Here is a 12,325-nt window from a genome sequence, read left to right as displayed (position 1 = left end):
ATTTTTATTCTGAAAACTGTGGGCTCGTAAACACCGACTTCATAGATTAGCCTGTAGAACTACATGACTTAAGACTCACAATCGAGCCTGAAACAGCTCCTGGGTCAAAGAAAAGATCTGATACAGGATAGCAGCCATGACAGCCATGACTGGTTCCATTAGCATTGTCCTCATCGCTATTCATTCAGCCTTACCTGGGAACTGCGAGGGAAGCCAGAGCTATGGGGTTTAACTGGAATCAGAGAAGAAAGCTCCAACAAGAATGATGCAGATGCCTTAAAACAAACAAAACAAAACAAAAAACAAAAGGCCCTGCCAAATATGTTTTGTCAGTTAATGGAATACCTAGTAATTATTTAGATCACAAAATTTAATGAGCATATTTACTCAGTCTACTCATTATTCTGTAGCTAGATCTATAAGTTAGATTGCTAAGAGCAAGCGACTGTTCCCACAATATTGAAGATTTGTTTTAATTCTTCCAAGGATTGTTGACATAACATCTTGAGACTAATAATGCTTGTTTTATAATGGGACTTTACAGAAGTATTTGTAACAGGATGCAGTATGTCTGTTCACCATGCACAAATGAACACATTTGGAAACGGTAACAGTAATACAGACTCAGTTTACCACCAACCTTGTGACCCTTACTTTCTATGGCCTCCTGGATCTAATTCTACTTAACTTCAGTATAATAGAAGAATTGTGCATTAAAAAAAAAAATGAGCAGCCCAGATAAAATATTTGTTGAAATTTAGTATTTATTTGTCTTAATTTTTGGTGAGGAAGGTGACATGGGCTCGTGTGAAGACCCGTAGGAGCTGGTGCTTTCCCTTGTACCATGTGTGTTCTGGGGGTTGAACTCGGAGCAGCAAGGCTCAGAGGCAGATGCTGTCCTCACCGAGCCATTTTGACAGCCCTAAGTATTCTTCTAAACAAAAACACGTTAACAATATCCAGTACCCAATGGTATCTAAAGGATGTGGAAATTTATGTACACATTGAAAAAACAAAAAACAAAAACCTACATGTGAATGTATACAGCAGCTTTATTCACAACTGACAAAACCTGAAAGCAACGGAGATGGCCTTCCATGGGGAATGAATAATGAAAGCACAGGCCAGGCAGATGATGGCTTATTGCCCAAGGCTGAAAAGACACAAAGGAAACTAAAGTGCACATTTATAGGTGAGAGAGGCTACACATCCTATGATTCCAACTTCTCTTTCAGAAGGACAAAGCTATAGAGATAATAAAAAAGATCAGGGGTTGGGCCGGGGAAGGAGAAGAGTGCAGAATCTGAGTGCACTGAAAACAATTCATGTGATACCGTATTAGTGGGATGCACAGCCATAATAAAAGTGACCACTGGTGTACAGCCCAGACTGTCAATGCAGGCTGTCGGTAGTGACAGCAACAGCAAGATGTGGAGTCGGGGTGTGCAGGGAGGTAAAAAGCAAAACCTCCGTATGTTTCAATCAATTCTTCATAAACCTAAAACAGCACTAAAATTAAAAAACAAAAACCAGACTCTTACGGAACCTCTTTTAAAAATGCACATTTCCTGGTGTACAGAGTGAGTTCCAGGACAGCCAGGGATACACAGAGAAACCCTGTCTGGAGAAAGCAAAACATAAGAAAATAAATAAATATGCATATTTCGAGCACAAGTAAATTTGAAGGTTGTTAGGGTTTGGTCTGTTGCTTGTATTTTGATGCTAATTACTGGTCCTCAAGATTGGGTTACTGCCCTATCCTTGTTGTGTAAACCTACCTAAGCCATTATTCCTTTTTTAAAAAAAGTATTTATCTATCTATCTATCTATCTATCTATCTATCTATCTATCTATCTATCTATCTATCTATCTGTTTATTTATTTATTTATTTATTTATTTATATTCACTTTATATCTTGGTTGTAGATCCATTCTGCTCCCCTCCAAGTCACACCTTCTCTTCCTTCTCCTTACCCCTTCACCTCTCCCTCAGAAAAAGGGAGCTCCCTTTCCCATCCACCCCAGCTCATCAAGTAGCATCAGGACTGAGCATATCTTCTTGCCCTGTGGCCTGGTAAGGCAGTCCTGCCAGAGGAGAGTGATCAAAAAGTGAGTCTGTGTCTGATAGAGTTGCTACTTCCCTTACTAGAGGACCCACATAGGCCTAAGCTGTCTATCTTTACATCTTTGTAGGGGGCCTAGGTCCAGTTCATGCATGGTGCTTGGTTAATGCTTTAGTCTCAGCAAGCCCCTCTGGGCCCTGTTTAGTTGGTTCTGTTGGTCTTCTTGTAGAGCTCCTGTCACTCCTGGGTCCTTTTCTCTTTCCTTTCACTTTTCCACAAGACTCCCTAAATATCACTCACTGTTTGGCTGTGAGTCTCAGCATCAGTTTTGAGGTGCTTCTGGGTAGAATTTCTCAGAGGACAACTTTGTTAGCTCCTATCTGCAAGCTTTGCAGAGAATTGTCCAGAGTGTCAGGGGTTGGCACTCTCCCATAGGGTAGGTCTTTGTTTGGGCCAGGCATTGGTTGGGCATTACCCTCAATCTCTGTTCCATCTGCTCTATCTTTAGGCCTGAACATCTTGCAGGCAGGGTGAATTTGGGGTTGAAGTTTTTGTGGGTGGGTTAGAGTTCTTCTCTCTCTACTAAGAGGTTAATCTAGTCAGAAGGTGTCCTCTAGTCTGTATGGCCTCTGTAAGTAAAGCCACTGCTTTAATCCTCCTCATATCCTCCCAGGGGACTAGCCTGACTTAGGTCTCCAGCTTCACAGAGATACCTCCCCCCTCAACTTCTCTTTTCTCTACAGGCCTTCTGTTCTCTAGCTCTCAGTCTCCCCAGGTCTGTTCTTCACCCTCTTAATTGTCTGTACCCCCTCTCCTACCTTACCTTATTCCCTCTCTTCAGCCACTACCTCTGTCTATTTTATCTTCCCTTCCAAGTGAGACTTATGCATCCTCCCTTGGATCCTCCTTGTTATTTATCTTCTTTGGGTCTGTGCCTCATAGTATGCTTATACTGTAATTTCTGGCTAATATCCCCTTATAAGTGAGTACGTACCATGCGTGCCTTTCTGGGTCTGAGTTACTTCATTCAAGATGATCTTTTTAGTTCCATCCATTTGCCTGCAAATTTCATGATTTCTTTGTTTATAATACCTGAGTAGTATTCCATTGTGTTAACGTGCCACAGTTTCTTTATCCATTCTTTGGTTGAGGGACATTTGGGTTGTTTCCAGATTCTAGCTACTACAAATAAAGCTGCTATGAACATAGTTGAGCAAGTGTTTTTGGTGTATGGTGGGGCATCTTTTGGGCATATATGCAGGAGTGGTATAGTTGAGTCTTGAAGTAAAGCTATTTCCAATTTTCTGAGAAAATGCCATACTGATTTCCAAAGTGGTTGTATAAGTTTTCACTCCCACCAGCAATGGAGGAGTGTTCCCCTTTTTCTACATCTTCTCCAGCATGTGCTGTCAGTTGAGATGATGATCTTAGCTATTCTGACCAGTGTGAGCTGGAATCTGCATCATTTTGATTTGAATTTCCCTGATGACTAGGAAGTTGATCATTTCCTTAAGTGCTTCTCAGCCATTGGAGATTCCACAGTTGAAAATTCTCTGTTTACTTTTGTGCTCCATTTTTTAATTGGGTTATTTTGTTTATTGGTGTTGGATTTCTTAAGTTCATTATATATTTTGGATATTAGCCCTTTGTTGGTCACATTGGTGAAGATCTTTTCCCAATCTGCACGCTGCCTTTTCATTATATTGACAGTGTTTTTTTTGCCGTACAGAAGCTTTTCAAGTTCAAGAGGTCCTGTTTATTAATTGTAGATCTTGGAGCCTGAATTGTTTGTTGGTGTTCTGTTCAAAGCATTATTCCTGATTGGTTGTTTAAAAGGCCTAAAACCTGGGCAGTACAGAATGGGGTAAGTGTGACTAAGATTCCTGGGCTTTGGTTTCAGGAGAATCATGGGAAACAGATAGGCTAGAAGAGAGGAAAAAGAAGGATGCCATGATGGGTTAGCATGGAGAAGGAACCATGTGGGCCTAGAGGGAGGACCCCAAGAATGGCATGGAAAGGCCCAGATTAAAAAAATATATATAAGCAGGTATTTATAAGATTATGGGTGGGATCCAAGATGGTGGCACCAAGAGGACACTGTGTCTGAAGATCAGGGCACAGCGACCAACAGACCAAACTCTGGGACCTAAAACACCAGCAATTGTGTTTTCCAGGTGAGAGGAAACCCCATAGTGTGGGGAACAATTGGGTCTGTTCTGTGGTCACCCAGCTAACCCCCAGAAGAGTTCCCAGGTCCCAGCAGGCTCTAGGTCGCCAGCCCAAAGCCACATGCCTGCATGCTCTGATCACCACCCCAGACTGAACTGTGGACTCCAGAACACCAGAGACTGGGTTTTCCAGTCGAGTGAAAACCCCACAGTGAAAGAAGAAATCAGGACTGACTGACCTCAGGTCACCCAGATAATCCCTGGAAAAGGTCCCAGGCTCAGGCAGGCACTCAGCCGACAGCCCAGAGACCTGCCTGCTTACCTGACTTACCATCCCAGACAGAACTGTGGGCCCAAACCAGCAGAGACTGGGTTCCCCCGTTGGGATGAAACCCTACAGCAAAGGAAACATCAGGTCCAACCTCAGGGCATTCAGCCAACCCTCACCCCTGGAAAAGTACTCAGGGAAAAGTTCCTGAGTTCCTGCAGGCGCCCAGTCACCAGCCAGCACGGAGCCACTTGCCTGTACCTGCATGCTCTACTCACCATCCCAGACTGAACTATGAATCCCCCAAAAAACCACAAACTGGGTCTCCCTGTTGGAAGGAAACCCCACAGTGAGGGAAATATCAGATCCGACCTCAGAACACCCAGCTAATCCCCTGAAAAATCCCTGGGTTCCCACAGGCTCCTGGCTCTAGCCTCCTGCCTCAAGCATGAGTGCTGTGCTCACCTGCCACTGATTACTGCTTGGGTACTGGGGCACAGAGCTCCAACCTCAGACCTACAGAAGCCTGGGATCTATGGGCTTAGCCCCCAGACACTGCTCCAAGGTACAACCTGTCTCCCTAACTAAACTGACCAAACTGTGGGGTTCCCTGGTTCTTTAAGAGGGCTGCACCCAGCAAACACAGTGCAAGAGCAGCAGCAGCTCACTAAACTCAGAGTAAGAAACCCACTGGCAGGGCAGCTGTCTCCAGTACTTCTCTTGGTGAGAGGAGAGTCCCCCTGTCCACCAACGACTGCAGTTACCACACAGACTCATACACCTGAGGTGAGCTGTGGCAATTCCTGAGAAGCATCTGCCATTTCGTGACCATACCCAAAAAGCTGAGGAGGCCTCCTTCAGGAACAGCCATCTTCCTCACAGGGGGATTTTCCCTACCCCAGGCAAGCACCAGAAACTAACAGCCAACATCTGAGACAGCTAGATGGGTAGAGGCCAGCATAAAAGCACAACCAACAAAAGCCAAAGCAATATGACATCTCCAGAACCCAGTTAGCCAGGGGCAAGTAGTCCTGGACACCCTAACAAAAGTGAAATTCAGGGATATAATCGTACATCTATGCTTAATAAGAGGATAATGGAGGAAACAAATAAAATGTGTAAAGAAATAAAGGAAGATAAAGTCAAATAGATTATGGCCATCTGTAAAGAAATGGAGGAAGATAAAGTCAAACAGATTATGGCCATCCGTAATGAAATACAGGAAGATGCAGCCAAACAGTTTGTGGCCTTCAGAGAGGAAATAATTAAATCTCCAAAAGAAATAAAAGAAACAAAGGAATGTTCAAATAAACAGGTGAAGGAATTGAAGGAAAAGCCAGAAAATACAGTCAGACAGGTGAAGGAAATAAAAAAAAATGGTTCAAGATCTGAAGATAGAATTGGAAAAATTAAAGAAAACACAAACAGAGGAAATCAAGGAGAGGAAGAACTTAGAGAAGAAAACAGAAAACCCAGAGGTAAGCATAACCAACAGACTACAGGAGATGGAAGAAAGAATCTTAGGTGTGGAAGACACAATGGAAGAAATCAATGTATCCATCAAAGAAATGTTAAATCTGAAAAATTCCTGACAGAAACCATCTATGAAATTCAAGACAACATGAAAAGACAAAACACAAGAATAATAGGAATAGAGGAAAAAGAAGATTCCTGTCCAGGCCCAGAATATATTTTCAACAAAATCATAGAAGAAAATTCCCCAAATTTAAAGGAGAGGTCTATAAAGCATACAAGAAGCCTACAGAACACCTAATAAATTAGACCTGAAACTAAAATCCTACCACCACATAATAATCAAAACCATAAGTATACAGAACAAAGAAAAAAATACAAAAAGCTGCAAGGAAAAAGGCCAAGAAAGATATAATGGCAAACCCATCAGAATTACACCTGACTTCTCAACAGAGACTATAAAAGCCAGAAGGGCCTGGACGGATATCATGCAGACCCAAAGAGAACACAGATGTCAGCCCAGGCTACTATACCCAGCAAAACTCTCAATCATCACAGATGGTGAAAACAAGATATTCAAAGACAAAAACAAATTTAAACAATACCTACCCACAAATCCAGCATTACAGAAGATACTAGAAGGAAAAATATAACCCAAGAAAGCTAACTACATTCAGGAAAACAATGAAAGCAGTACTAAGAGGAAAGTTCATAGCACTAAGTGCCTTCAAAAAGAAATCTGAAACATCTCATGCGAGCAACTTAACAGCTTACCTGAAAGCCTTAGGGAAAAAAAGAAGCAGACACACCCAAGAGGAATAGAGGGCTGGAAATAATCAAACTCAGGGCTGAAATCAATAAACTAGAAACAAAAAGAACAATTCAAAGAATCAATGAAACCAAAAGCTGGTTCTTTGAAAAAATCAACAAGATAGACAAACCCTAAGCCAATCTGACTAAAAGTCAGAGAGACACTATCCAAATCAACAAAATCAGAAATAAAGGGGGACATAACAACAGACACTGAGGAAATCCAAACAATCAGCAGGTTTTACTTCAAAGGCCTATAAACCGCAAAATTTGAAAATATAAATGAAACTGACAATTTTCTTGATTGATTCCAATTACCCAAGCTAAATCAAGACCAGGTAAATAAATTAAATAGTCCTATATCCCCTAAGGAAATAGAAGCTGTCATCAAAAATCTCCCTTTCAAAAAAACCCCAGGGCCACATGGCTTCAGCACAGAATTCTACCAGACCTTCAAAGAAGAGCTAACATCAATACTCTTCAAACTATTCCACAAAATAGAAACAGAAGGAACATTACCAAACTCATTCTATGAAGACACAGTCACCTTCATACCTAAACCTCACAAAGACCCAACAAAGAAAAAGAATTAGAGGCCAATCTCACTTATGAAAATTGATGCAAAAATACTCAATAAAATACTCGCAAACTGAATGCAAGAACACATCAAAGATATCATCCACTATGACCAATTAGGCTTCATCCCAGGTGTGCAGTGGTGGTTCAATATATAGAAATTCATCAATGTCTGGGATACAGAGTTAATAAAATGTAACTGATAGAAAAAATAAAAAAAAATAAAGAAAAAGAAATTCATCAATGTGATCCACCATATAAAAAAACTGAAGGAAAAAATAGCACATAATCATCTCCTTAGATACTGAAAAAAACATTTGATAAAATCTAACACCCATTCATGTTTAAAGTCCTGGAGAGATCAAGGATACAAGACACATACCTAAACATAGTAAAGGCAATACACAGCAAGCCGGTAGCCAACATCAAACTAAATGGAGAGAAACTCAAAGCAGTCTCACTGAAATCAGGGACAAGGCAAGGCTTCCCACTCTCTATATATCTTTTCAACATAGTTCCTGAAGTCCTAGCTAGAGCAATAAGACAATTAAAGGAAATCAAGGGGATTCAAATCAGAAAGGAAGAAGTCAAATTATCACTATTTTCATATGACATGATATTATTCACAAGTGACCCCAAAAATTCCATTAAGGAACTCCTGCAGCTGATAAACACCTTCAGCAAAGTGGCTGGATACAAAATTAACTTTAAAAAAAAAATCAGTAGCTCTCCTGTATACAAAAGATAAATGGGCTGAGAAAGAAATTAGGGTTCTGTTGTTCTCCTTGTGGAGCTGCTGTCCCCTCCAGGTCTATCATTTTCCCCTTCTTTCATAAGATTTTCTGAACTTTGCCCAAAGTTTAGCTATGAAGCTCAGCATCTGCTTTGATACACTGTTGGGTAGAGTTTTTCAGAGGCCCTCTGTGGTAGACTCCTGTCCTGTTCCCTGTTTTCTCCCTCTTCCTATGTTCATCCTGTTTGCCTTTCTGGGTGAGGATTGATCATCTTACTTAGGTCCTCCTTCTTACTTAGCTTCTTTAGGTGTATAGATTTTAGTATGTTTATCTTATATTATATGCCTAATATCCACTTATTAGTGAGTATATACCTTGTGTGTCTTTCTGTTTCTGGGATACCTCACTCAGGATGATCTTTCCACAGAGGAAGATAATGCACTCAATCCTGATGAGACCTGATAGGCTAGGGTCAGATGGGAGGGGAAGAGGACTGCCCCTATCAGTGGACTAGAGGAAGGGCATGGGAAGACAAGATGGAGGGAGGATGAGATTGGAAGAGGACAAGGGAGGGAGCTACAGCTGGGATACAAAGTGAATAAATTGTAATTAATTAAAACTAAATTATAAAAAATAAATTAGGGAAACAACACCCTTCACAATAGCCACAAAGGATATAAAGTACCTTGGTTTAACTTTAACCAAGTAAGTCAAAGACTTATAAGAAAAAATACTTCAAGTCTCTGAAGAAAGAAATAGAATAAGATATGAGAAGATGGAAAGATCTCCCATGCTCATGGCTTGACAGGATTAACATAGTAAAAATGGCCATCTTACCAAAAGCAATCTACAGATTTAATGCAATTCCCATCAAATTACTGACACAATTCTTTACAGACCTTGAAAGAAAAATTCTCAACTTCATATGCAATAACAAGAAACCCAGAATAGCTAAAACAATCCTCTACAATAAAAGATCTTCTGGAGGTATCTCCATCCCTGATCTTAAGCTTTACTATAGAGCAACAGTAATAACTGCATGGTACTGGCATAGAAACAGACTGGTGGATCAAGGGAAACAAATTGAAGACCCAGAAATAAACCCACACACTTATGGACAACTGATTTTTTTTTACAAAGATGCCAAAACCATACAATGGAAAAAAAGAAAACATCTTCAACAAATGGTGCTGGTCTAACTGAATGTTTACATGTAGAAAAATGCAAATAGATACATTCTTATCTCCCTGCACAAAACTAAAGTCCAAGTGGATCAAAGACCTCAAGATAAAACTAGACACACTAAACCTGTTAAAAGAAAAAGTGTAGAGGAACCTTGAACTGGTTGGCACAGGAGACAACTTCCTGAACAGAACACCAACAGCACAGCCTCTAAGAGCAACAATCAATAAATGGGGCCTCACAAAACTGAAAAGTTTCTATAAAGCAAAGAACACCGTCATCAAAACAAAACGACTGCCTACAGACTGGGAAAGGATCTTCACCAACTCTATATCTGACAGAGGGCTAATAGCCAATATATAAAAAGAACTCAAGGCAACAAATAAAGTAATCCAATTAAAAAATGGGGTACAGGGCTAAACAGAGAATTCTCAGTAGAGGAATATTGAATAGCAGAGAAACAGTTAAAGAAATGCTCAATATCCTTAGCCATCAGTGAAATGCAAATCAAATATTGTGACCCTGAGATTTCACCTTACACTCATCAGAATGGCGAAGATAAAAAAAAACCTCAGTGATAACAGAGGCTGGAGAGGATGTGGAGAAAGGGGAACCCTCCTCCATTGCTGGTGGGAATATAAACTTGTACAACCACTTTGGAAATCAATCTGGCGCTTTCTCAGAAAATTGGGAATAGTGCTACCTCAAGATCCAGCTATACCACTCCTAGGCATATATCCAAAATATGCTCAAGTATACAATGAGAACATTTGCTCAACCATGTTCATAGCAGCGTTTTTTGTAATAGCCAGAATCTGGAAACAACCCAGATGTCCTTCAAGTGAGGAATGCAGACAGAAATTGTGGTACATTTATACAATGCAATGCTACTAAGCAATTAAAAACAAGGAAATCATGAAATTTGCAGGTAAATGGTGGGAACTAGAAAAGATCATCTTGAGTGAGGTATCCCAGAAGCAGAAAGACACGCAAGGTATATACTCACTAATAAGTGGATATTAGACATACAATATAAAGTAAACACACTAAAATTTGTATACCTAAAGAAGCTAAGCAAAAAGGAAGACCCTGGGTAAGATGCTCAATCCTCATTCAGAAAGGCAAACAGGATAGACATCGGAAGAGGGAGAAAACAGGGAATAGGACAGGAGCCTACCACAGCGAGCATCTGAAAGACTACCCAGCAGGGTATCGAAGCAGATGCTGAGACTAATAGCCAAATTTTGGGCAGAGTGCAGGGAATCTTATGAAAAAAGGGAAAGATAGAAAGACCTGGAGGGGACAGCAGCTCCACAAGGAGAGCAACAGAACCAAAATATCTGGGCATAGGGGTCTTTTCTGAGACTGATACTCCAAAGAAGGACCATTCATGGAGATAACCTAGAACCCCTGCAACCCAGGACATCTGATCCCCACCCTTGATTCCCTCCCCATTCCATCTCCTCTCTTCATCCACTTCTGTTAGTCTTTTCTATGTCCCCTTCTGAGTGACATTCCAGTACCCTCCCTTCACCCCTCCATGTTACTTAGCTTCTTTGGGTCTGTGGCTTGTAGTATGGTTATCCTGTACTATAGGTGTAATATCTGCTTATAACTTAATACATACCATGTGAGCCTGGGTTACTTCACTCAGGAAGACCTTTTCTAGGTCCATCCATTTGCCTGCAAATTTCATGATTTCCTTATTTTTAATAGCTGAGTAGTACTACATCATGTAAATATACCACAATTTCTTTATTCATTATTTGTCTGAAGGACATCTAGGTTGTTTCCAGTTTTTATTATGAATAAAGCTGCTTTGAACATACTTAAGCAAATATTTGTCTTTGTTGTATGGTGGAGCATCTTTTGGGTACATATCCGGGAGTGGTATAGTTGGGTCTTGAGATAGAACTATTTCCAATAGTCTGAGAACATGTCAGATTGATTTTCAGAGAGGCTGTATAAGTTTGCATTCCCACAAGCAATGGAGGAGTGTTCCTTTTTCTCCATACCTTGGCCAGCTTGTGCTGTCCCTTGAGATGCAGGTCTTAGCCACTCTGACTGGTGTGAGATTGAATCTCAGAGTTCATTTGATTTGAATTTCCCTAATGACTAGGGAAGTTGAGCATTTCTTTAGGTGTTTCTCTGCCATTCAATATTCCTCTGTTGTGAATTCTCAGTTTAGCTCTGTATACCATTTTTTATTTGGATTATTTGATTTGTTGGTGTTTAATTTCTTACCTTCCATGTATATTTTGGAATTCAGCCCTCTGTCTGATGTAGGGTTGGTGAAGATCTTTTCCCAGTCTGCAGGCTGCTGTTTTGTTCTGATGACAGTGTCCTTTGACTTAGAGAAGCTTTTCAGTTTCATGAGGTCCCATTTATTAATTGTTTATCTCAGAGCCTGTGCTGTTGGTGTTCTGTTCAGGAAATTGTCTCCTATGACAATGAGTTTCAGACTTTTCCCCATTCTGCCTTCTAATAGATTTAGAGTCTCTGGTTTTATGTCAAGTTCTTTGATCCACTTGGACTTGAGTTTGGTACAGGGTGATATGAGTCTACTTGCATTTTTCTACATGCAGACATCCAGTTAGACCAGCACCATTTGTTGAAGATGCTTTTTCCCCATTGTATAGTTTTGGCTTCTTTGTCATAAATCAAGTGCCCATAGGAGTGTAGGTTTATTTCTGGGTCTTTAACTCGGTTCCATTGATCAACCTGTCTGTTTCTATGCCAATACCATGCAATTTTTAATACTATTACTCTGTAGTATACCTTGAAATCGGGGATGTTGATACAGCCAGAACTTCTTTTATTGTACAGAATTGTTTTTGTTATCCTGGGACTTTTATTTTTTCATATCATGTTAACAGTTGCTCTTTCCAGGTCTGTAAAGAATTGTGTTGGAATTTTAATGAGAATTGCATTGAATCTGTAGATGGCTTTTGCTAGGGTGGCCATTTTTACTATGTTAATCCTACAGATCCACAAGCATGGAAGATCTTTCCATGTTCTGATATCTTCTTTGATTTCTTTCTTCAGTGACTT

The sequence above is a fragment of the Meriones unguiculatus genome, chromosome 11 (genome assembly GCF_030254825.1).
Source record: "Meriones unguiculatus strain TT.TT164.6M chromosome 11, Bangor_MerUng_6.1, whole genome shotgun sequence".
Classification (NCBI taxonomy): domain Eukaryota; kingdom Metazoa; phylum Chordata; class Mammalia; order Rodentia; family Muridae; genus Meriones; species Meriones unguiculatus.
This window is presented reverse-complemented; position numbering follows the sequence as displayed.